Source organism: Danaus plexippus, chromosome 2 (genome assembly GCF_018135715.1).
Source record: "Danaus plexippus chromosome 2, MEX_DaPlex, whole genome shotgun sequence".
NCBI classification, from domain to species: Eukaryota; Metazoa; Arthropoda; class Insecta; order Lepidoptera; family Nymphalidae; genus Danaus; species Danaus plexippus.
Window position 1 is genome coordinate 6,481,219 of NC_083537.1, and position 27,647 is coordinate 6,508,865.

Below are 27,647 nucleotides of genomic sequence, written 5' to 3' on the forward strand. Positions count from 1 at the left end.
AATTAAAGCTCTGGTCGGAGGATCGTCGGCTAATTAACCCATTAAAAAACAGACTGTCCTTTCATTTTACATTTTTTTTTCCAAGCGTTCACTTTCTTACGATTTTCGGAATGAAAATGAAAATAAGAACGACTATTGAGTAGATGAAAGCACTTTTCCTGCATCTGCAACTGTTTTCTCTAGTTTTAGAGTGCCCAAGTTGAAAATGTTAAACCCGTGCTGTAAGATACTTGCTTGTCGTTTTAATGACATCCTTTAGGATAATTGTATTAGGGATTTGTTTTTTTTTTTTAACTTCTTAGCAAATAAAAACATTATAATACGGGTAGTGAGGTTGCTTTAATAAAATTACTTTGAAAATAATAACATCAAAGAAGTATTTGTATCTTGAGGCAAATGAAAATTCTCGACGAACAAAAGTAGTAGAGTCTCGTCAAAATAAGAATTCCGGGCACCGTCTTCAGTTAATTAAGGTATTAAAATTATTCATCCATTTTAATTCTTTCATCAAAAAACATGGCGGAAGGTTTTAAAAAATAACGACCGCATTTCGGATACAGTTTTTTTGGCAGAGATGTTTTAAACATTTTCATAGCCCAGTCTAGTCAATAGGAATTAGGACCATTTTGCACTGCAGCTATTATGAACTGGTAAAATATAAAAAAGGTTTTGCAAAAAACGCGAACTGAAACTTGTTGCCATCATAAAAGCGAGCGACGAAACTCCCTAGACAATGGCATATGTCAGCCGACGTAAGGCCGCGTGTACAAAGCGAGTGCCTCCGAGTACAGTCAACAAGACAAGCGGGCAAAGCTGCGATCATCTGAATGACGAAGCAATTACGTGCATTCATCCTCGAGCGCAGTCAGTCGAGGCAAGTGGTGAGATTGGTTTCAATAAAAGCGCAATCCCTCCCCATGTTTTTCTTTCATCATTCAACTTTGAATGGTTTTATTCAATAGACGCAGTGTTATTACTTAGTCTTCACTAATAGTGATTATGTTTCCTTAGAATGGTAAACAAATGATGTTTTCTTTTCAGGCAAAGATTCCCCTTGTGGTGTGTGGTATCTGACAACGAACTCGTATAACGTAGTGGAAATCATAATCTTCTCATTTTTATTTAAGATATTAAAACAAGAGAGTTTCAGGATAATTATCTATCTAATGGCATATTAATCAATATTTAAAAATATTATTATTCTTATTAATTCTTTAATAACTGTCAATATGGACACAAAATTGCTTTAAATCATCCCATATACTGGTACCATTCATTGGTATTTTATGTTAAATCTCACTCAAGACCAATATCATTAATTAAAAAAAACTAGCAGAATAAGTCAATTTAATGTTTGTATAATCTACTTTACAAACTAAGATTAAAAACTAAAGCGTACAATACAGATACTATCGGATTTATATGATCATTTTGTTAAAACGTTGCATTCTGCTTGGTCTCTTGTTTCCTGTTATTGTTTTGCTTACTTTTGCAAAGCTACACTACTACGTGACAAAGGGTTAAAAGATTACATGTCTTTTATTTACTAACATAAAGCTTCACCACAAATACACTGCACGGTAAGTTATACTGTTACCTGCGACTTCAGCTTTGTTTTATAATGTCTGGCATCTCCGTTTATTCCTGTATTTTAATCAAAATTTGTTGAGCTGTTAGATTATTAACTAAGACAAAAATTCTTATAAAAAAAATCAAGTTTTATCATTACCTTATTTACGTCATAAGCTATGATTATAAAATTGTTTCTTTAAAAAATAGACAGTTCCATTGAAATTGTCACAATTATTTGATTTTTTCAAAGTGCATATTGTATTATTTTCTTTTAATTAATTTACCATTAGCTTAACTAAAGAACGATTTAGGAAATTTGCTGCTATTAACATAAATGAAAAAAGTATACTACGACCACTATTTCTGTTTTGATATAATGTGCAATCATCAAAATGGCATTGTTCGAAAACAAGGTAAGAGTGTCGGAGAACATACTCTAACTGATTGCATCCTTCATTGAAGTCGTTTGACGACCGAGCGTACGATTTATGCCCAAATAAGCTGTTATTCATACTACTGGGGGAGTTTCAAATGACGTTTTTTAAGAATAATTTACGACTCGCGCGGTATGCTATGACGCATTGTTTGCGAATTTAATACATTAAGTGCACCCATTTTGATAGGATCGTTTAAAATGTCGCCGAGATTGATTATATGAATCGGCGGCTAATGGACCTAAATGGATTCATGAAACGATAACTTTCATTTTAATTTTTATGTATATCCCGCTCGTGAATTATCATGTGATGTTGAAAATAACGTTTATTTATTTAAAATATTATACATAAATTTACATTTACCTATGCTTTTGTTACAAATTAAAATTGAGCCACTGGAATTTTAAAATACAAAAAACGTGCATTTAGAACAGCACATCAATCGTTATAACATAGCTAATTTTGTTTAAAGTTTTGTTGGAACTCTAACATATACATTGTTACTTATATTATGAGAGTTGGTGACACCGACGCGTTTCTGTTTATTCACAAACTTGGGGCACATCGCGACATATAACTCAATAGGAACTTCACAAACACAACTATTTATAATACTTGCGAACTCAACTCGATTAAGTGGGAAATATGATGAGGTTGGATGCTTTTCAACTAATAATAATTACAATAATTGCAAAAGTTTCTCGCTGTGTTACTGTATGGTAATATTTCGTACCGTTAAAATTCCCTTAGGAACAGTTCTGTCATGATATATTTTGACACAAGTCATTACTAGTATCATATGCATTTTGTAGCTTAAAGTTACATCAAAATTAATATGTCATATGAAACAGTAACCAAATAGCGATCATCACATGAATGCCAATAATAATAACTCCTTCTGAGAGCAAACGCATAAAATAAACATATTTTTCTCAGTGAATGTACCAACTTGTTTTTAAATAATACGCCCCGCTATAGTGCTTTCTAGATAAGATGGTTAAAAAGTACATTTTAGTTTTTTATTTGTAAAGTAAGTTCAGTATTATGCACGTAAAATCCCTGCATCAGGACAATGTTGCACTATTGAGATGAATACTTTGTTTGTAACAAAATATTCTCAAAAATGTTGTGAGCTGAGACAGAGGTGTTAAAACTAGCACTGTTCTTGTTCATAGTGGAACTTGTTGGAACAAAGATAGAGATAAAAAAAATATAATAGGGGTAGACATTACTTTATTTAATTCAAAGTAATCAATAATTAGGTATTATAAACAGAAACAAAGCCCTGGCAAAAATTTATTATGTAACTCTTATGGCAAAGTTTATAATATGCAGAAATAACACCGCTACCATTTTGTATCACGGCGGGGCAACTGAAAGAAGAAACGAGCATTATGTTGATATCAGATCCGCGAAACTAACTAGAAATATAATGCGGAGCGAGTGCCCGTTTCTTAGCTACAAAATGTACATAATTAGAAAAGTTTTTACGAGCGAGGCAAGTCGCCTGTCACCGCCTGACACCGCACCCTCATGTCCAGGATTATAATTTTACCAAACAAATTATTCGCAAATTGTTATTTGAATTAAATTATCATTCAATGTTATTTATGATTTTTAATCTTAATGAAATTTAATTACGTCACTATTTCGATGTTTCCCAAATATTTGGCAGCAAACCAAATGATTTGATTAAACATGTTGACTATCCAGTGTTTCCCCTGTGTTAGAATTGTAGATCATAAATTTTAGAAATAACTTATTAATGTCAGAGTAAATTAATATTGAATTTTGTTTATAAACTAATAAGTTGTTATTAATAGACATTTGCAGTTCAAATTACTGTAACGTATTATAATTACCTTGGTTTACTATATGACAGCCTTGATAGACGATTATATTGGTAACGATGTAATATCTCGGTGTCATTATAAATATTTAAAACGATAATAAAGTTCTTGCAAATTTGTTAAGATCAAGAAAACTATTATGTGCAGTTTCGAAGAACTTGTTAAGCTCCCGGCATAAAAATAATAGCCGTTTTTGGCACGACATCGTGTCAACGCTCGTTCTTTGCCCTAAATGAGCGTAATTACAAAAGTTTTTATTACTAATTGTGCGCCAAAATCGTCTTCTGCAAGTCTGATGGGTAGGTGCCATGAAGGCAATAACTATGACTTTTATTGGTATTTTCATAACGACAGTGCAATTAGTACCTACAAGCGGGCGATATATATTAAAAGCCTTGGGGTATTTGTTAAGAATAGAAATTGAATTTTCATTTATCTATAGACGTTGGTCAAACGAGGTCAAAGTGCAGTCCCTGCACAATGAGCCGATTAGTTCCTTAACGAAGTCCGGGAGTGATTCGGTCGGGAACGGGAGGCAAGCGAAAAGCGAAATAAAAGGAAAAATCACGTGAAGTTAGGAAATCTCTCTCACGCACTGTTGGAAATAATGAAATAAAATTTTCACGATAATAGCATATTATTACGACCGCAGTTATTCAATATTAACGACTTTTTAAGTTTTTCATTGTAAAGTCATTCGTAAGATTCTTTTTATGTATATTTGTTAAGTAAGATAGTTCTTTTTATGTATATTTGTTAAACAAATAAATATTATTATTAGGAAGCTTTCAATCTCATTAATCAATATTAATGTTTCCTCTCCTAGCAATAGTCCGGGAATATATATGTATATTGTAAACGTTATTAAGCAAAATCTTAAAAACGGATTCTTTAATGTAATTACTAACAATCATTTTTTAGCTTTACACACTTACGTAAAGATGTGTGCATATATATAATAAGGAAACTATTCCAAGAGGGCATGTTACACTTGTTTTCTAACTTTCCAAAGTTTTCCCTATTACCATCATGTCAAACATTGTCATATTTTTGCAATGTAAATTCCTTCAAAAACATTCAACATGTTAAACAAGAAAGGCAAAAAGATATTTACAATGAAAGCTTCCATTGACATAGGTATCAATTTATTGAAAACTTTTTTATTACTCCTAAACTTAAATGTCTCATCAAATAAATCGCAATCCTTCATTCATTTGTGGATTTCATATTGTATCGTTGCATTCAATAAGTAAATAAAGGGGGTTGTGGTAGTCAGTTTACTTAGCATTATAATGTGTTAGATGTGTTTACTCGGGGCGAGTGCCTTTGGCTTGCATATGCAGTGTCGTCGAGATATGCCACGTCGCCGGTGATGTATGTGACGCTAACATGTCCCCTTTCTTGCACAACGAACACTTGCACAGCATAAATTTTAACTTAAACCCACAACTTTGGTTTAGTAATGTGTGGAATTCACAGAAGGAAGTTTTTACAACTTCACCTATGTTTCCGTTCTCTTACTATCAAAATTATTGCGTTTGGATCCGTTACTTTATAAAATACGAGATAAAACTCGTTAACCAGGCTTAATGATAATATTAATATACATATTTTTCCTTAACTATTAGTTATAAACACGTGAATTAAAAAATTATACCGTTTCATTCTTTTAGTAACTCTTGTTGGTCTTGATATTGTAATTTACTATTGAAGTTACTTCCTGATAAAATCCTTTTTTTTTTAACGAATAGTCCAATTGCAATCATTTGGATATAAATCATGATGTATCTTAATTCTAGGTATTCGAACTTTTAGTTTCTCTGTTTATACTTTTAGTTCAGTGTCAATAGACGGTTAGAAAATTTTGTAAAAGAGACCAAAAAATAAATAAATAACAAAAACACCCAAATATATAACAAACGAAAAAAAGATGTTTAAAAAAAATCTAAGGTAATATTTTAAAGCGATCGATGGATATGGGCTCGTGGAGCAATGTCGAAATCAGTGGAGTGTAGGCAACAAAATATTTGCATCTTCTAAAATAATGTTATTATACCACCGTTCATTTTAAAAATCCATATAAACAAAAACACAAATAAAACACACTTATTCCATTTTCTAAATTAAAATATTGGTAATAATGTTATTTTTATTACCTTCATCAATTTTTTTTTTCAACAGTATGGAGGACCAAAATTGTAATTCATTGAATTCCAAAAGGTTAAGAGCTTGCGTCTTTTTGCACAAAACGGCACTTGAAATGAGAATATACAAATTTTAATTTCAATTTAAAACCTGTTATAAAAAATAAGACTCAGTTCTAAATATATTAGAATAAGAAAAACAGGTTGAGAATACAACTAATAGTTACATTTTAAGACAATGACTGTAAGCGGGATTCGCCACACGTATTCGATTTCTGATTTCGTTGGTAACGAAAGACGCGATCGCAGCGAGTTTCGACTGCTTCGCCCGCAATATGTATGATAAATAAATTGCTATCCAATATCAAATGGAAACGGTTCCCGTGAAATGTACAAAGCCTAGAACTCTGATTGAAGATGGATTTATATTAAATAAATATTGTTATATTTATTCAGACAAATGTAACCCTAGCTAACAGTCGATTAAAAAAAATGGAGTTATAGATTACAATAATATACATTATAAATGCATTTTAAAAGACAATAAAAGTAATTAATAATCAAGGGATGAAATAGCAATCATAAAGTAAGCTACAAAGTTAAGCTTACAAAAATAATGTATCACCAGCCCAAAAGAGAAGTTTGTATGAATAATTTTAGCACGATCATATTTTTTCGAAGAAGCATCAAAGCAATGTTATTAAGTACACACATGCCTTTCAGTTTTATTTTAAGATACATGTAACATTATGTCCGCTCTGTTTATTTCTTGAAGCGGAAAAGCAAAAAATGTTTTTCAAAGATTATAGTTTCTATTACTTATTTTATTTTAGTACCATACTTATTTGTATTCGATTAAAATCATCGGTGTTTATAAAGATTTAAAAAATAAAAAAAATTGTATGAAGTTAGTTTAGAACCTTTGGATTTTTAAAAATTGTGTTATATTTTATTTATATCTGAGAAAAAAGCTATTCAATGTTATCAGTTATTATCCTGACTAAATTAGCTACCCGTATAGCTGAATAGACTAATAGGTATTAGGTGGCTTGTAGCATGCCATAACTCGGCGAGCGCATTACGCCCAAAGGGTTTTGTATAGACCTTTGTCTGGTCATCGACCGCAAATTGAGTTATTCAGTAAGTTAACCTGCCAAGACATCTTATTATTCTCAATAACATTGTCTTCCTGCGGTGTAATTTACAATTGGTTAATTACGCGTTTCGTTGTCTAAGCCCTCACGCAATAAATACACCAATTAACTGACAAACATACGTAATACATTAAATTTACAGCATATAAAGAAGATATAATCAAATGTACGAATTTACATATGTAGAATAGTCGTATATGTACATAAATAGGGGCTGTAAATTATCTCATTCAATTACAATTATTCTCGGTGAAATTCGTATTAGTAATCAAGTAAAAAATTAAGGTAATTATTAACAATTAATAAGATAACGTCGCGAGTGTAATAATAATGAAGGAGAGCTCTTACGGAATGAAACAAAAAACAGTGAAACAGCCTGATGTCTTTCTGACTCGGGGACAAATGAGACCAAGGAAATAAGAAATATTAAACGTGACCGGAATGTCGAGACGCTTTCCATACATGATACGGGATTGTGCCATCTCAGGTTGGGTTTATATGTAAACCATTGTACTTTTATGGAAATGTGCGTTATTATAACATAGAACGAGATATCGTTACCCGAGGGATTTGTAAGAAAACGCCACAGCTATCTTGTTATTATGTTATGTTGTCTAGATCTCTTTCGGTCCTAATTTATATTGTAGTCTCCAACCCTAACGAATTTATAAACATGATTTTTGTTGGCCAGTCCAATATTAACTAAATATTCTTTAATGACGATCCTTCTACAAATTATTATGTATAAATTAGTAAGTAACTAAATTTCTTTAAAAATATACTATATTCACTAAACTAAGAGCGTAATAAGAAAGAGGAGTCATAAAGTAATGAGCAAAACTTTAACGAACTGTTAATTTCTAGAACGCTAAGATAAAAAAAGACATTTTAGGCAACAGAGCACACATTTAAAATATATCTCGTTAACTATGTATATATAAAGAATGACGTAATAGATTAACAAGAAATAATTAACAACATTTTTCTTTAATAATTATATAATATAGTTTTAAATATGAAATTATAAATTAAACTGCCGTTTAAATTATAGTGTTACTAAAGAAGAAAACAGCAAGTAAAAAGGTCATGGCTATTGTAATCGCGCAACTGTCCTAAGCAATTACAGTATAATATGACAGATGATATTTAATATCAACTAATATTGCCGAGAATAACCCAAAGATAAGTTTTCAAGTAAATCCAATAACAGCTATGAACCGTTGTAAGTAAAAGCGATTGTATTCCCGCTGACCCGAGTGGAAACAAAAGAACCAAGAGTATCCAGACGGACTTATATAATCTAGACCAGTAAGAAGCTGATTAACGTCAGACGAGTGCGGAGAAACTAGGAAGGAGGGCAGCAAACAGCGCGATTTATTGATAATGGCCTCTGGCTGCACACGGGAAAATGTACAGACATTAACTTTTCATTACTTTAAATATGTAGTCTCTAATAAAAAAACGATAATATGTAGTATCTAGTAAAAAAACGAAATAATTAAAATATAAACTTGATTGTTATAAATAAACTTTCACTTAATACAATATAACCGATAATTTTCCCAGTCAAATTTAGTTTTCCTATTAATTATACTGGCAAGTTTCTGTGATAACCAGTTAAATAAATTGAACTTTTATTTAACCATGACCGAACTCGTTTAATTCAAAGCCACTAACTTTATCTAGTTCATAGGTTTGCTTGTTCTTGAATTAAGCTCTAACGAAGCACGGGTGTTCCGCACAGCAACAAAGCTGAATTACGTCAACTATATCGTTCCGACTAACTTTCTAGACAAAACGTCAATAACGAATAAACGAGATTACACTACTGATATACCGTCTAAACAGCATATGATACTAGAAGCGTCCTAAAAGCATGCTAGTACATTTGTTTTAAACCAATAAAAAAAACTTTACTTTTAACTTTTTCCAAGGCAAAAAAGTTCATTAGAGTTGTTTCACTTTGTTTCTGACGACGGATGTAGCTCGGAAAGCGACATTTTGTGAAAATATTGTGTTGGATATTAAACTGTTCGTGACACTCATACGTATGTCATATTTTTTCTTTTGCATGCAGTTTATGATTCGTGTATGATATTATCTTTGTTATTCACGACCATCGTAGTTTCTCTTATGCTCACAATAAGCCAGAATGCTGAACGTAAAAAGTTTCTTTGCTAAAATTTCCTTACAATCTCGGTTAAGGATCGAAGGAGTAAATTGCGGTTTCTTTTCTCCTCAATCCGCCTCACCGAAGATTAGAAAACACGTTTCGAAGAGCTCTCGAACAATTTTCCGTTTACGTAGCGGTAATTGTCTTAGAACAGGTAGAATAGCTATCTCCCGGTCGGACGAACGGGCGGGACGAGCGCACTGCGGTAGCCAGCGCCGCATCCTCTACCAAAACCTCCGTTACGGCACGTGTACCGAATCCTAATATCTGTACTGATTTTATTTTTGCCTCCCCCATTTTTGATTCAACTATCTAATATAATCCACATTGCCAATCTCGTACGATCTTTATCTCATTCGACTATAAATGCATAAACATTCTGATTTTGTTTTCAAACTTTAACATCTTTAGTTCAATTACTTCAATTAATTATGCACAATTCGTTCGGCCCACTTACATCGGCAATGGTAAATAATTCAAGGGTGATTGTAACGAGGGTCCGAATCCGGAGTAGGTTCTTAATGCTTCTTGGAAAGTTTTCCTTTAGAAGCACGTTTTATGCTTCCTATCTTTAATAACATCTTTTATCACGATTATGAACCTTACTGTACTTGATGCTATAGAAACATAATTCTACACGTGTATTTTGTTATATCTATAACAATTCATTTATTACTTAAGCTCCTTAACAAATAGTATAAGGTTAATATCACGCCAACTCCAACATTGGATTTAAATGTTGCTAATGTTCAGCTTGAACATATTTTTTGACTCATACAATATTACGAGAAAGAAACTTTACAACCCTTATTATGTAGCATGCTTTTTTTTCTTAATTGTTTAATAATTGAAAGTTTTATTATTATTCAAATATTCAATTAAATATTGGATTTTTTTCTAAATATTTTATATATTGTATATTCTACTATTAATGAAAATGAAACAAACTGTAAAATTACTACCATTCGCAATACAGATGGAAAACTTTGAGATTATCTTTATATTTATAAGTACGAGTACTGTATACGGTACATCGAGTCATAGGTATGTCTAAAGGCACGTTCCAAACGAAGATACAGCGCCTTCAAAATGAAATCGACGCTTTCTATTTTGGATTCAGTTTACATTCACTCCTCATCGCACACTGACTTATATTAAATTATATCATTTAATAACTCCCCCTCCACTAGTTTCAACTTTGCACTACACATAAATAATAAATGAGACTTTTGAATATGCACTAACGCCTCTATATTTAGCTGCCATACAAGTTAAGCACAAGCGACTCGATCAATACAACCTCTATAAATGTATTCTAAGTTCTGTGTACGAATACTTCTGAATCTTAATAGTTTTTCCTGAAGATTTTTCCGTATAAAGTTTTCCACTTTCAAGTTTGGCACTTGAGAGAAGCGAAGTCGCGTTTAACAAAGCTTTTTCATACTTATATTTTTATAACAGCAACGGAAGTCATGGTCGGTTTCACCGGTACCCATCCACCCAACCGCGAGTATCCAGACGCATATGGACCGGTAATAGGTGGAGTCCTTATAAAAATTCGAGTCACGTTTACAATTCCTTATATTTCATCTTATACAACGGCCTCGAAAAATGTCATCGAATACGCATTTCTGTAATCCTCATAAGTCTCATAGCATCTACGTCGTTTGGGATGTACGGAGACGTCGACACGCGATATCTCCCCTCCAGCCCGTCATTTGGTATGTGCGACGTCGTGATCGCCATTCAAAGTGGCAAAGTTTTCTTTAATACCATAGTTAACAATAACGCTTTGTCATCTATACGTGATATTGTCATATCAATATTTTGTAAAGCCGAAAATGTGAAAAACGTTAAGCAAACACGGACTTAAAAATAAAAACGAATATCCAAATACTGCTGCGATAAATTTTAATGTTAGAGAAGATTCACAATTGAGAAGTATTGAACTTTTGTCGTTATTAAACTAATATCACACATATCTATCATAGTCACTTTCAAGCGTCCATAAGATTTAGAACAGAATCTGTCTGAATACTAAGATAAGTCTGTACATGTACCTGCACTACATGACGTCTAAAGTTTTCGACAACAAGCCAACTAGTTTAGAAGCTTGGAAACTCCATCAGAAACGTGAGCGCGAGCGATTACCTGAAGCTACTGGACGGAAGCAGGTTGACATATAATATCACAGTGTCTTTTTCGTTTTTATAATAATGTATGTAACAAGTCAATATTTAATCCATATTGTTATTTTTTTCATACACATTCTGACGCCAATATTTTATCTTTTTCATCCAAAAGTTTTACGACCACTTTGAATAATATGCATTGGATTGAAAGTTGTTTGGATAATAATACTTCACGTTTTTTATTATTTTACGATTACTTTATCGACGAGATGAAAGTGTCGAAATTGTCATCTCATCTGCTCGTGATCACGGTTTCTGCAAAGGAACCGAAACGTCGGGATTATGTATTATTCGAGAAACCTTAATTTCAAAAATGTGAGATATCATTATGGATTTGATAGTTACCTATCAGAATAGGGCTAAAGCTGGAAATTATTTATTGATTTCTTGATGTACCTACTAAAAGCATACTATTTTATTTTTTTTATAAATACATTTAGTTATTATTTTTCTTGAACATACATATAAATTCACTAATTAGTGAGCTAAATAATCATACCTGCAAAATTTTTTTTCTTGATCATAAATATAAATTCACTAATTAAAGAAATAAATAATCAAACTTGCAATTAATTTTTAACTATCCCAACATTAATTTCGCTAAGTAGGTTGGATACAAAAGCAAGGAGAAGCTACCTCACCATTTTCTAGTACTTCGAGAAGAAATCCGGAATCTATAAGGTCATCCGTCAATAGTTACTAAACGGAATATCGAAAAGTAATTAAATAAGAAAACATAAAATGAGGAGACTAGATTTGGTAGTACTAATTTATTAATAACCAAACTAATATATGAATATTTTGGCCTTCGTAAATGTCCATATTAAACAAGTTAACCTTACACTCAGATATGACTACCACATCCGCTCTAGCAACGATATTTCAACATGTAAAGTGTTGTGTAGGCACTAACTAGCGAACACAGCTGGAGTTGCGGTGCAGTGACAATGTTTGGATGCCGCATCCTTGGGCGGCGGCGTGCCCTGCATCCGCAATGAGCCTGGACACCACCCGACACTCTAATTTATTACGATGGTTAATTACCTACAAGAATCTGACTGAGCCCCCGACGTGCTAATACGTGGATGTTTTACATCGTACCACACATGATAATTTAATTTTGTTTGTTATTAATTATGTTGGTCGTTTCGTAGCTGTTTCCAGCTAACCGAATTAACATATTCATGTCCCGTTTTGTTATTCTTTATAAAATAGAATGTAATACATTTTCATGTCACAATTTTTTTTATAAATATTCACAGATGAATGAAAGACTCTTTAAGGTTTAGGTCTCGGGCGAAGCTAAAATTTAATTACGCTAATTTGTACTCTACCGAAAAGTTAGTAATTAATATGCACAATGTGTATTGAGCTGAATAGTAAGAAAAGTTTGGTTATTTACGAGGCGACGCCTCGGACTTGATATTCATAAAACGCATTTAATTATTATGTTAAGGAATCGTTCTTTTGAATAAAATATTAGACGTGGACTGTCAAAGGGAATGAACTGTTCATTATTTTTGTGGTGAAAATCAGACAAAACATAAATTAGAAAAGTTTTTAGTGTTTGATTACATAAACAGGAAGAAACATTAAAGATGCATTCATTTATTCAAGGGGAAAGTAGTAAAATACAAACAAATGTTTTGTTTTTATTACACAGGGATCCCAGAGAGGTGTTTTCGCTACTAAATTATGCAGAAATCAATTCCTTCACCCGGACGAGGCGCCGCTGCCGAGGATAAATAAATAATATAACTGTAATTGTAACCAAGTCTGGACTTACAAAATACAAAATTTACTTTAACAATATTTCTCACTTAGGTCTGCCATTTTTCTTGCAGGTTTTTTTAATAATAATTTAAATTAATTTGAAAAAGTTTACAAGTCAATGAATGATAAGTGACTGTTGTGATTAGTAAAGAAAATATAACAAGAAGAATACAATATCTTTACTGTTCACATATTTCACTGCATATTGTTAGAAATTATCATCTTAACTCTATTGCAACCAATTAGTAATAGACCGAAATTTCCTTTGTTTGTTGGAGGTGCAGATTTTCTGTGCTACAGACGCGGCATACCTTACAAACTCAAGTTACATTGTCGAATATAATTTTCATCATCGTGTGGAAGTATGTGTATGAATCCGCAATGAAATTTGCTGTCAGCGTGTCCGTTACCTTGCAGGTCCATAATTCGTAACCTTTGGATGGTCGAGAGCATATTTTATAAGCGTGTCAACAGATAGCACAGCAGTGACCTCCTGGTCAGGTGCGAATAGTCTTCTGAAAACGCGGCAATTCGACCATCATAGTGAGACTACCTATATGCTCCAACTTCAGTATCTTTCAGCACAGCTGCTCATGAGCCTTTAATGCCCATCATCAAGACTGGCTGTTTCCATGTAAGTTGACTGACAGAGGTAGGAGAAAAGCTTAGTCTTTCTACAACAGTTAATAAAGCTAAATAGATGAGTAATGAAAATGATCGTACAACCAATTGCCAGGACTTTCTGTTGATAGATGCTTTGCAGCTATCGCATATAGGGATCAATCATATGTGATTATATATCATTGGTAGGGAAAATCATCAGAAAAAGAGGTCCGTTCTCGTTAACTCAAGTTTTCGAAAGTATCCTTGGAATTGCCACATCAAGTTATTAGGTATTGTGATGCAACCATAACTTTCAATTAGTTTAAGATTCTAGCAGCTTGTAAAAACTTAGTGTCTTTGCAAAAGACGCACAATAGATTGAATAAATATTGATTAAATTTAAAGCCTGCAATATCCTAGATATTTGATTATTTCAGTCTTGAAAAAGAGTCCCTTCTATGTTTACTGTTACAAAATGACGATATTAAGAACAAGAAAATATTATTTATATAAGGTGTAAATTAATTATTTAACATTTTTCTTCCACAATTTGAGCGTTATCCTCGGAGGAATAAATGTGTACGTGACCGATGTTTTTGTAGTCTAGGATCGGTTTATTTCCATTTACAAAATTAAATATATCGAAAAGAGGTCAAGCCGCTAATTAAATATATTGAGCGTCGAGAGACCTTAAACGAAATTGACATGTATAAAAAACGGATGGCAGACCGTTATAAACCTTTACCCAAATAATGAATGTCAGAATGTTGATTTTTGTTTTTTTTTTTTTAACACACCATATTTTATTTCACAGCCGCTCTAGAACTTTTTCGTCAATGGAGAGCAAAATATCATTCATACAAAGGACTATTAGTGTTTGTGTTTGATTATACAGAAATGATGAACTGATATCATGGAACTTTATATTGATGAAACTATAATTTTATAATAACATACCTACATATTAGGTCTTTTTGTTTCATAAATATCTAAAACGATGTAGCTCCATAATAAATTTTATCGCGATAGAAGCTACGGCTAAAATAACTTCGAAATAAATAGAAATTTAACGTTGTCTAAAATATTTATGATCCAACCATACTTGAAGATCTAACATTAAATCTATAAACGAGTTTATCAATATACTGGCACTTTAAAGTCGCTCAGTATACTTAGTAAGGGAAGCCCGTTATTGAAAAAGGTCATGATAGTGTTTCAGCGAAGGAATATGATAATCTTTAGAGGTGCCTTCCGTGAACGTCTTTAGTATCTTGAAAACGTATTTTAAAATTCTCTTATCATTTTTTAAATAATCATAGGTGCACTTATAGCATCTTTTTAATGTAGATTTTGTATTTAAAAATTTACCATTTTTATGGGAAGATACCATGACTTTCATTCTTATCTACTATCAATTTCAAATTAGTGTTAAATTTTGGATTGAACATCAAATACTTTTATTATATTATGCAAGAAGGAGTCCATAACAACTTGATTTGAAAATAACATAAAAATGTTGACAATTCAGTTTCAATTTATTCTGAAGGAAGAATAATATTTATTGTTAATAAATTGCTATAATAAAGAAAATTATAGCTCGTATTACTTTTCCGTCACAATTTGTTTTCATCAAATGTATATGATATCACTTTATGATCGGCAATAGCCATAACTAAGACCATAAAGACCAATACAATATTTATTTCAATTCCATTTGCCGGTGATGACGCATGTAAAGTTTTTGTTCGAGTTTTGTTTGTATAGGGAGTATGGATATCGTGAAACGACGTCAGCATTGGTGCCAATATCGAAATCCAATCAGCGTTCTGTGATTGACAGTCGGAGCTGGCATCCGAGCATACTCGTATATCCGATGTATTCACTTGACGGTATCGCATATAAAATGGACGAACGCAGTTGAGGTCTTGGCTTAACAAAAACCTTTAAACGATACACCAGCATTCACCATACCCTGGATATTGTTGTTACGAACTTTCCATTTAGATGTCACTGTTGTATTCAATACAAAAAGTTCAAATATATACATGTAGGTACGTATAATTTAGAAAAGTTTAACTGAAATTATATTTTATCGCTTATGAAATAAATGATATCCCTTAACAATTCTGCTTGAATTCTTAAAGCAATATTATGATAAAAGTACGGATGAAAGTGCGTAAAATCTGCAATCTGTTTTGAGCAATCAACGTAAAGGATGGATCTGCTTTGTGCATTAGCTCGTCGTATCTCTCGTCCTTTGCGTTGCTATTGTTTCAGCGCTCTAATACTTGGCAGAGTGGATTTCGAATTCCAGATAGCTCGCCTTTAATAAACTTACAAATAAACTGCTTCACTTTTAATGACTCAAACAGTGCCCTACTAATATTCTATATTTATAGATTCTTAAAGATCTTAAGAGTTATAATTCGAAATAAAATTTTAACAGCCTTTACTACAACTGTAATAATCATCGCCTAAATATTTTACGCAGTATTAAACAGTATAGGCGATAAAAGCAATTCCAAAGTATCATGACTGTTTTCTAAGTCAATTTAAAATTTATTACACGAAAACAAGTATAATGGTCATCATAAACTTGCGAACGACCCTCGGCGATGGCACGCACGAATTGAAATAAAATCTACCGATACGTAAAGTACTTTGAGCTCATATGCACAGCTCGATCCGACTTATAAATAAATAATGTACTGATGAGGAGTATAACGAACTATAAAATAGTTTGTTAAAATATAATTATCCTCTTTAAAAATTCGAATTAATGTAGTTAACATTAATTAATATTTTCATCACTTGTTAGACCAACTTACTACACTGTAAAGTGTAGACTCCTTTAATTTCTAAATATGTAATATTGTTAAAAGTAGAAAATTGAATTATATATCTTTATTTCTCCGTACATTTAAAATTAAGTCGTAAATGTATAATAAACAATATATATATTAGTGTCTTTAATAAATTAAACGAGAAACAAGTAAGTATTTCTTCAAGAATGGTGATCGAATGATGTTGCTTGAATAGAACAGCAAGTTCTTGGGCAGTTGTTACAAGTTGGGGCAGCTTTGTCCCGGTAATATCGGCAACTTCGCTGGCCACAGCTGGCGAGCCGCCGCCAATGTCTCAATAATCCACAAGGTGCCCTCCTAATCGACTCTTCCTCAGTTTTGGCACAAGTGTGACTAACTGATTAATTCTGCGACTTTGTACGTGTCCACTTCGTCTTGGCCTATTATTGTTTGTGTCACACTTCCAACGGCTCAGTTCTGTTATTGGACGCTATTTAGACTATTACTCTGAGAAACAAAACATTCATTTATTTATCTGTTGTCGAAGGCTGGCTATTACATTCTATAGCTTCTAGTTTGGGATTGTAATTGCCGCTATTTTGTTAGATTGGATACGTATTCGTTTACTTGAATCGTTTGCTACTGGGACCGAGTCCAAGAGAAGTTTTAATATTGATGTAACGACTTTTTAAATTTGTGCTCATATATCGTATTATTTTGAATTTAACCATAGATTTATGATTCCAAATATTTGACACATTTCTATACTGTTCTTAATTTACGACAAGTTTACATTAATTTGCCATCTAATCAATAAATCATTTAAGCCAGTATAGACTTTAATTAAAGATTCAAATTTTAAATACAAAAAACTAAATCCGATGACATTACTAAATCCGATACAGATAAGTTAATTTTGCCATCGTCATTCTATACGATGGAAAATACAAAGAGCACATTTTTTGAACATATGTAAGGACAATCAATTTTCATATCCATTGTTATGCGGTAGGCGGTGTTTTCCTAAACTGGATTACGAAGGATCGGTGCGCTAATGCCGCAATACCGTGTAAATAAGATTTAAGTCTTTGACTACTTCAGATTACTGGAAATAGGATTACTTATACGAGCCTGTCTTTTAGCCGACAAGTGATCGATTATAACAAAGCTTTCATTTTAATACATACTTGTACTAATTGCCAAGTGTAGGTTGGTATACAATTTGAAATCAATCAGTGTTTTAAAGTTTTTCCTTTCGGAAAAAAATCTTGTAAGTTTTTATTTATTATTATAATGACCATTTTTAAAATTATCAAAAAAAACATAGAAGTAGTTATTGATCGAAAAAGTTATTTTATATCAAAGATCCAAAAATTTCACTCTATTTTGTTGAATTACTTTTAAATGTAACATCTCATAAATATTAGCTTAAATATGTATGCCAAAACGAAATCGGAACCTTGACCTATCTTCAAATAAATTGTATTAATTAACACTTCATAACGACGTAAGATAGCCATTAAAACTATTAATTATTGATTACCTTCACAAAATTCAAGGTAACAAAAGTATAGTTTCTTGTATTACTATAAAGATAATAATAATAAAAATAGACAATTATATCAGTACTAAAATCATCAAGAATCAATTTCGGACCCTTTCGGAGTTCTGATAAAATGAAATTTCGAAGCCAATATATAAATTGGACTGCATTTTGTTGATGAGGATCATTAGGAGCGACAAAACGGCCGAGTAAAAGCTCGTAAATTATATCTAATATACCGGCTCGAAGGACCAACCTCGTCACCATTATAAACACCGGCGAGATTTGCACGACCTATTTGTTATAATTACTTGCTGAAGTAAACAAAGTAAAACGAATCATTTGACACTGTCGCTCTAAATTACCATCCCGATCAAAAATTTACGGTTTGTTTTCCAGATACGTTGATTCCTATAACATCTGATTTTTAATATCAAAAAAGCTTGATGTTGTACAAAATGACCTTGAGTCTATAGTCCCCAACAATTTATTACTGCTCTTATTTATTTTATTTTTTTTAATCAAAAAATAACTGTAGTTAATGAAACAAGTGATCTAGTTTAATTTTTTAATATTACGATATAATCCTAAAATGCGATCAAAGCAGGCGAGGAGTATCTTAAAATAATTAACAATTACTCTGTTATCTTTCAGCGCGTAATGAAGATAATTTGCTAGTATACAGAGACGCAGCAGGCAGGATGTCTCTAGCTAATTGAATTTCACAACATCGGAAAATAACTGCGACTGCAGTGAAACTCTTTCTGTAAATCGTGAACACTAGAGGGTTGCTTAATTGCGATGTCGTCTTACATTACTCCGAATTATTTAGTGCCATTTCGGAATTAGTTACGAAGGAGCGTCCAAAAGAATCTTAGCTGAGATTGAAATCAAGACATAAATTTCTGTCCACATAAAAATTTTCTCATCAAAAGTAATAAGATAATTGGATGATGAAGCATACATAATATTTGAATACCATTGTGTAATAGAAAAAAAGAAATGGCAATAAGGCGCGAAGCAAACGCTGCCTGTTCGAAACACAATACTCCTCACGACTCCATTCGCTCTGTTCTCCCTACTCCATGCACCGCTCGCTCCGCAACCGAGAAACGAGAGCAATTTCCCGCGTATCGCGGGCGACGTACAAAAATTGCTTTTCTGAACGTAGAAATATAGCAAAAAAAAAGGATGCTATGCAAATTTTTTAAGTCATTCAAGGGCGTTTGTATTTCTTCGGTGAGGGTATGAGAGTAAAGAAGGCGAGCAATTGTCGTCGCGAAGGCTTCTCTTATTTTGTAGGAAGGATATTGCGCGTCGCTTGCAGGCGCACAGCTGCCGCCAATACACTACGCCGAGCATTGTTTACCGAGAGCGATAGGAGCCCGCATCGACTCCGCTCTAAAACACCGACGATACATCCCGGTCTGTGATTGCATGCCCGTCGAATTAACTTGTGAAATCGTCTATTTAATTCAAATACTCTATTGACAAATCCCCGTCGTCGTATTTACGTAAATTTATTTACAGAGCTCCGTGAGTAGGCGTACGTCTTGCCTCGTCCCAGGTCAAGGCTCAATTTGCTCGTAAATACAAATAAATAGGATACGGTCTGTATCTCATTGCCCGATGCTTATCATATTTTATGGTTTCGTAATGTCGGCGGAAATGTCTCCGTAATTGAAACATGTATTTATACTGCAATTTATTTACGCTCATTTCTTTTGTACGGTCCTTAATGATATTTCATAAATCTGACCGAGTAAGACATAGACTTTTATTATATTTTTTTGTTATTATTTAGCCTTTCTCTGCCAGAAAAATCTCAACCAAATGATTCATAGTAAAACAAACTCTTATTACATTTAAAAGATCTTGATAAACACAGTAATGCCATGAAATATTAATAATATATTCTAAATGGCGATTTTGGGCTCACCACTGCTTGTCTTTGACTCAAACTAATCCTGGTTGGGACAGAATATTGGTATAGACCAAACAAATTACTGTCTGTGAAATAACATATTATAAAATCGACGTAATATACGGAAGATATTTCTATTGTATTTCGTAGATTAAGTTCGACACTTTTATTTAATGGATGTTATTGATATGTTATAATATATCTTTCTTAATTTATAAAAAAATCTGACTATCTGAATGACTGCATATATTGATTTTTACTCGAAATATTCCTCAAAATAAAAATAAGCTTTTACTTCTCAAAAAAGCAATGATTATTTTAATTATTATTAATAAGAAATATTATAATTTATTAATTAAAGGTAGTCACATTCAATACCTTATAGATGTATTTGATTTCGGGTAAATATTATTTAACCAAGTTCTATGGAGTAGTGACAGATTTATTTAGAATAACAGAGCAGTCATTTGTTACCCATATCATGTAGGTGCATATAAAACTGATTCGCTGACATTGTCAGTCCTCCATATTGGATTCACGAAGACATCACCCAGTTAACGGTGCATTGTTTATGAAACTCAAACTTTATGCTGAAAAATTTATTCCATTCTCGAGGGATAATTGTTCTGTCATTTGTTTTAGAGCCTTCGTCATACAAGGCATACGTGTGCTTTTGTAATTTAAACTACAGTCGTGCTATTTTTTTTTTTCACTTTCATCATTTCTGATAAACATGTAATTTTGTGTGTTTTTTAACCGAATTTCATTTTGACAGATGATAATAGTAGAAGTTGTATTTTTATAACGCTAACTTAAATAAAGAAATTATGTTTGGCTCGACTTGTTTTTACTTTATTTGTATTTGAAAAGGTTAAATCTCAAGTAGATGGTTATTTAAACTAAAGTTAAATTATAATACTATGGCCTAAAAACAACAGATATATCCAAATAAAAAATCAAACTCGACTGCAAATCGAGTTATAGATTCTGTTTCTCATTTCAATGTTCAGCTCAAAATGTAAAATCCTTCATTGAGATACGTCCGTCAGAAAAGGAGATACAGTGATTTTTCAGGAATCATATTATATTTCGAATAGTCAGCCGTGTTTCAACTTGGTATCGCTACCAAAAATGATGTGAAAGGAAATAAATCTGTTTTATATTGAATGTAATACGAATTCCAAACGTCTACATTTATTAATTACATTGTCTTCTCTTAATTAATTTTTCTATTTTATTTATTTTTTGTTTACAGATCTCTTACCTGCCCCGTATCCAGAGATAATTTGCGATAAGGTAAATATCATATTCTATTATTAATAACGTTACAGATTAATACATTTTTTTAATATATAGTTTGTTTAATGTGTTAGTAAAGTTGAATTATGACCATACGTCTTAATATAAACGAATAATTAACTTATACTACGCATGTTGGTTAAAAACATTACCTTGAAAATAAAAACATATGCATGAGCGCGCCCTTATTGTCGATTTGTATTCACAAGCGTCTATAGTCCCGATTACTGACTAGGTACTGATCCAAACTATGTTGGTCCTCGACATTTTATCGTTTTTATCCGATATTGACCTAGATTACCCCCGTAGTAAGTGCTCATAACATTAGATATAACATTTTTCATATTCCCATCCTTTTTTTTTTTTATTTAATATATTCCGGTTTGAAATATTTCCAATAATATTCGTTTCATTCCAGACTAGATAGTTTATTTAATATAAAATGCTAACATAATAAAAAATAATTAAAATTTATTTATAATGTATAATATCTAAATAAATGTTTCACCTACTTTTATTTCAGCGGCATTGTTCTGTTCCAGCTCTATTCCAACCGTTACGTTATCATTTAACGGCATCGCATTAATTCAGCCCGACGCTAGTACCGACGTAAAAAGTAATAAAACCCCATAAAACTGTATCAAAAAGTAGTTCGCAAATACGGCACGATATTTACAAATTCGTACACCGTACGTCTATATTAAAAATGAGAACATTTTGACTGGAGTTTACGGTTCTCATTGAGCGCGACTCCATCTTCCTATTTTGTACCGGAATAGTCCTAATAACATGCCACAACTCATTCTGATTTATACCCTCTCGTTATAATTGTCCGCTTCGCTGGCGCGCCGCTGTTGCCCGCTGTTGCAATTTTCATGCAGGCGACTCGCAAGAATGGATTCTGGCAATTTGCTCCTAACTTTCTTGCGTATTGTTCGAGTTATTTAATTTTCACAGCCGATCAAGCTTTGAATGTGATCCGCTTATCGGGATTTTACTTACCATTTTTAAATGTTGATGTTTCTTTGTACACGTCTGGTCATTTTATCGAAGTACATAATAGTGTCTGGAAATTATAAAATACAATATTGAATCGAATTAAATAAATTTGAATAAGTCTATTTCTTTCGAATATGTTTTGGGCAAGATATTTTTATGAATTTTAAAAATGTAAATATAGTTTTAACAATGTACAACGAAATAATTAAATCGAATATTAATGTTAGTACAGTAAGTTAGTAGTTACTTCAGTAAGGTGTTAGTACAACTCTAATGTTAAAGTAATCTTAACAGCTTGGTAATGTCCTCAAAGTTTTTAAACCAAAGTTCAAAGTAACATACATTATTAAAATAGGAATTAACTATTTCATACATTCGTTATTCTTTCACAATTCGAAAAATATCGTCATATTACCTATAGAAATATAATTTTTATATTACTCCGAGTGGCTGTGTATATATTACAATGTTTTTTACTTTAATCAGACATAGGTACAACCCTATGAAATTGTATAGTGTCAATGTCAACACTAATCTTAGGTCAAAAAAGATGTTTAATTAACATTAACGTATTATTGAAAAATTATAACAATATATATTATTGCACACTTAATACCAAAAACACTTGTTTGTTCGTGTTGAAAGTTCTAATTTAATTTATTATATAAATTAAATATAATAAAGCAGCTCCTCGACTACATTCGACCGCAATAATATTCAAGTATGTTAATTCCCTTCTGAAATTGTGTGAAGGATGCCTTAAAATAGCATAACTATTTATTACTACATTAATAACTTTGTTTTAGAAATATTTGAATTGTATTAAGGCTATAGGGTTGTAGATAAAGTAACTATAAGTGAAGGGAATAGGACTGTTTACATAGTAATTTGCTGGAATGAAAATTACGAATAACTCCGTAGCTGTAATAAAACAATGTTACAGAAATAATAGAAAAGTAATGTTTAAGTTCATTCTAATTACTGAGGCAATAGGAATTTTGAACAATAAACTAGTTAGTTAACTGTTTTATTAAGCCTGAGCAGTTCCATTTTCAACGTTGGGCGAATCGTAAACAGACTCCATATTATTCCGCACTTTAATCCTCCCTCCTGTGATTACGGACTTGGGAAGAATGCAATCAATAGTCAACTTTTATTTGAGTTATCTACAAAATAAAAAAAACAAGCAAACAATCGGTGGCCTTCGGATTTCTTAGAACGCAAAGTTTGAAGGTGATCCAACGACCGTCTCCCTAATAGAGAAGAAAAATACGTTAATGTACCCTTAGATCCTGAAGACAAATAAATCTGAGAGGACACGGACGAAATAAAAACGGGGAGGTTACGAGATAAATAACAATGATCTTGCGATACAATTTACCTCTGGGATTAGAAACCTTCGTCATTTCTATTGAACTGTGACTAAAAACCTTTACATTTTAATTAAATTTACTTATTGATATGGACGGTATATAATTACTCAGTTTTGTTATATAATTAATGTAGGTAACAATCAGATTGTTATCTAACTGTGCTATATGTACGTACATATATAAAAAAATTTACCCAACCATGCCACTACACGAATAATAAAACATTCGTATTTATTGTCACTCGCCATCTTGTTTTCGTCAGTCTATTGTATTCTGTTATAGAAAGCCATTGCTTTAAATAGGACGTGCACGTTTACTCCGTAATTTTCTTTAAAAACAAATTCAAATGTAAACATCTCATTAACCTAGTTGTATAGTCTTAACAAAAATAGTTTTAACCCCAGCGAAACTAAATGGATAAAAGAGCTCTTGCTTGGTTGAACGCAAGAAACAATATCCACCGCTTGACAGTGCCGGAAGTATCTAATACTTTATGGTTGACAGTTTTCCATTAATGATATTTATTACATTTTTTCTTTTTTATGATAATTTGAAGTATAAGATAACATAATTCATCATTTCATTGATTACAAATATAGATTTTATAACTCCCAATTAAAATGAAGTACTTATTTCCAATTAAAGTACTTAATAATAAAACTAATAATATAGTACAACCGAAATTGAGGCAATTGTACGCAACGTTTATCGCTTAAACCGGGAATCCAGTTCCGAAATCCTTTCATTTCGCCCCTGACATTTATGAATATTAAAACGTAACAGAGAACGTTGTTATTTCAATATTTAAAATTGGTCTAAACTTCTCTGTTCTTATTTATTTACTGTCTAAGCTTATTAGAATCAGTTTTTATGTACGCCATTTAAAACATTCAATAGGCTATAATATATTCAGATTAGTAAAAGCGCAAAATTATTCTTAATATTAGCAGTTGCCAGGTCAATAAGTTGTTAATAACAAAACATCCTTAAATAACATCGCGGTTTAAATCAAAGAACACAAATGAGAAAAATATGATATTACTATGAATATTAAAAGGTGGATAGGAATAAAGGTTTATCCGTTCCCGCCGATCCGCTCTCCGCTCTAAATTTTTTGTAAGCCGCCGATGGGCGCAATAAAATTGTCTCTTTGCATTGCTTGAGAAACAAATTGTATGTTATTTTTGGAAAATTTTATTCTTATTTTTCATTATGTTACGAAGAGTGTAGATTTTGTCAAAAGAAATGTGCTGACTGAAAAATATATAAAGATATTAGCATCACTTCTACTCCACAATTAAACGCAAAAGTTTAAACAAATCGATCACAAGGGAGATCATACAAAGGCATCAAATTCTCATTGTTACCAATTAAATAAAGCGTCTTATGTGATTAAATCATTGTTAGAAACATTATACCCATTTTGACATATTGATACAGCAATTACGAGGTTCACGTGTCAAATAAGTTAACTGGATTACCAAAATTACCCCATATTACATTTCTGATCATCAAATAAGCACTCTGCAAATTGACTGCGATTATAGTTTCTGATATGATTATTATCACTTGGAAGTCATTTTATATTTAGCTTGCCAATTGAATTTTCAATAAGTTTTTAGTGAATAACAGCTCCACGTTTGATCATAAAAGTTAGAAACCGCAATATCACTACTCTTGATATTACATTCCCGTCCCCTGCGGCCGTACCGCGCTGTCGCCATGTAGGCTCGCCCAGCCTCCCCTCCTTTCTCACCCCTACCCCCCTTCACCCTACCACCATACTACAATCCCATAAGGTAATGAATTCGACCGCGGCCTATCTATGTGACCTATAAAAATTTAGGACGCAATTATTGGTATCATCACCTTGTTTATAAAGCGACTTATTAGACCTTTTCACGTCTGTATTAAGCTATTTAAAGATTTGTACCTATTCTATTTTTTAAGAATCTACCCAGAATACTTTTAGTTTTATGATTCCCTTTTTTTCTTAATTACAATGTTGAAATGTCATATTTATACTTACGGCAAATTCATGAAAACAATGAAAACAAGGGGAAATCAGAAGTTACATCATTGCACATATCTATGCATATCTTTTTTATAATGCTTATAATTGTTTAAACATCAATATTTTGTTATAATTGAAAACCGATAATTGTAATGACAATTAGTGATGTAAATATTTGATTCAATCGAATTCATTGCGCTAATGTTTCAGTACCATGACCTAATAACTGTGTATGTTTTGATAACGCATAATTATCGTTCAGAATAAACGAATCAATAGTATGTATCAATTTACAAACAAGGTATTTAAAATTATAATCCATTTAATGTACATGTAGCAAGTAAATCCTCTGCGATAGTTGGCAAATTTTTCACAAAAGACAATTAAAGGAAGCAATTAGATAAAATGATAAGATAACTTGTTTATTCTAGTTCATAATGAATAAATAAAGTCGTCGGTCTGAATTATCGACATTAAAACTTACAATACAAATAGCGTCATTTTTCTAGATTCGATCAGCAACTTATTTTATATGTGCAGTTATTTGTCAAGACATTAAAGAGCCATGGTTCTTAAAAACAACAGTAAACTTTTATTTTGATGCTATGAGGATTGTGTATGGTTTCAAAACGGCTCTGACAAAATACTTAAGTTAGAATTTTCGTTTGTCAATATATAAGATTTTTTAATTTTTCACTAACACTACATCAAGCCAATAAAAAGTTTTCAACGAAACCAAAACTTTTCTAAACAGATTATTTCTAAAAATATAAATTTCCTAGTATTGAAACCACTATTAAACCCCTCTCGCATTTAATATTAGGAAAACTTTTTAAAGTTTTTCGTTTTTGTTTCCATTTTTTTGCACTTTTTAGGTTTCAGTTTAGACAGTACAAACTTTTACTATTCTGCTTTCGACTTAACGAGTGCCTCCAGTTAGTATCGAAGCGTTTTAAGCACGCTTATAAATACCTTGTCCGGACTCTGTTGCAAATCATAAAGAAAATGTTTCGAGGAGTGAAATCAAAAACTACGTTCATTTTGAACCACAATTTTTATTATGGGATGCCGGATAGGATAACAAAATAAATCACACTCATTAATTGTGCTTGGGTTCAGAGTCATACTTTTTTATAAATAATGAAATTGGTGCAATGTAACAAATGTGTAAATAATTCAAAATCCTCACACTGGAACAAAAAGAAATTAATCTTTCGGAGCTCTGTAGTCTTATTCTTAAGTTCCAGGGAAGTCTACATTATTACGTTTCACTGTTTCCGGTCGGCGGATTTGATTTATGGCTTTAATTTGGCAAGGTTTGCGACGACGGCCCGAGACATGTCGGAGTGTTTTCAAGGAGCCATCGTGCAATTGTTTAATTAATCTTAAAGCTACGAAGGCGTCGAGCGCTACACTCGAGCTGCGGGTGCACTACACTTGGCCCAACTTTAAACTCGTTAAAAGTTCCTTTGAAACATTCGGCGCCAAATAAGCCGCAGTCAGACTCGCTCTCTAGATTCTTAACTTATCCAGTGTTATAATTAAACGCCGTTTCATATTTTATTTCTCTCTTATTGATTATTAAAATACAATAAGGCGCATCGAGGATCCATACTTTATTAAGACGTGACTGTACAAGTTCTTCAGTGATTGAATATTCCAACACAATTGTTCCTATAGTTAAAGACTAGCTGGGGTGTACTGACTCCATGATCACCAAATGCATGTACATACATGGCGTAGAGCGAACAAGGCTCATTCCACGCATACAAGATGGCGGACAATGGCCCTTA

At 32.2% G+C, this 27,647-nt stretch overlaps 1 protein-coding gene across 2 annotated transcripts in view; it reads left to right on the forward strand.

The window, feature by feature from the left end:
- Window positions 1–27,647, forward strand: part of LOC116779516 (protein muscleblind) — a 171,580-nt gene that overhangs the window by 40,218 nt on the left and 103,715 nt on the right. For both annotated transcript variants that reach the window (XM_061522876.1, XM_061522870.1), the window contains one exon: window positions 21,425–21,465. The gene's annotated coding sequence lies outside the window, so the exon portion shown is untranslated. The remainder of the gene's footprint in view (window positions 1–21,424; window positions 21,466–27,647) is intronic.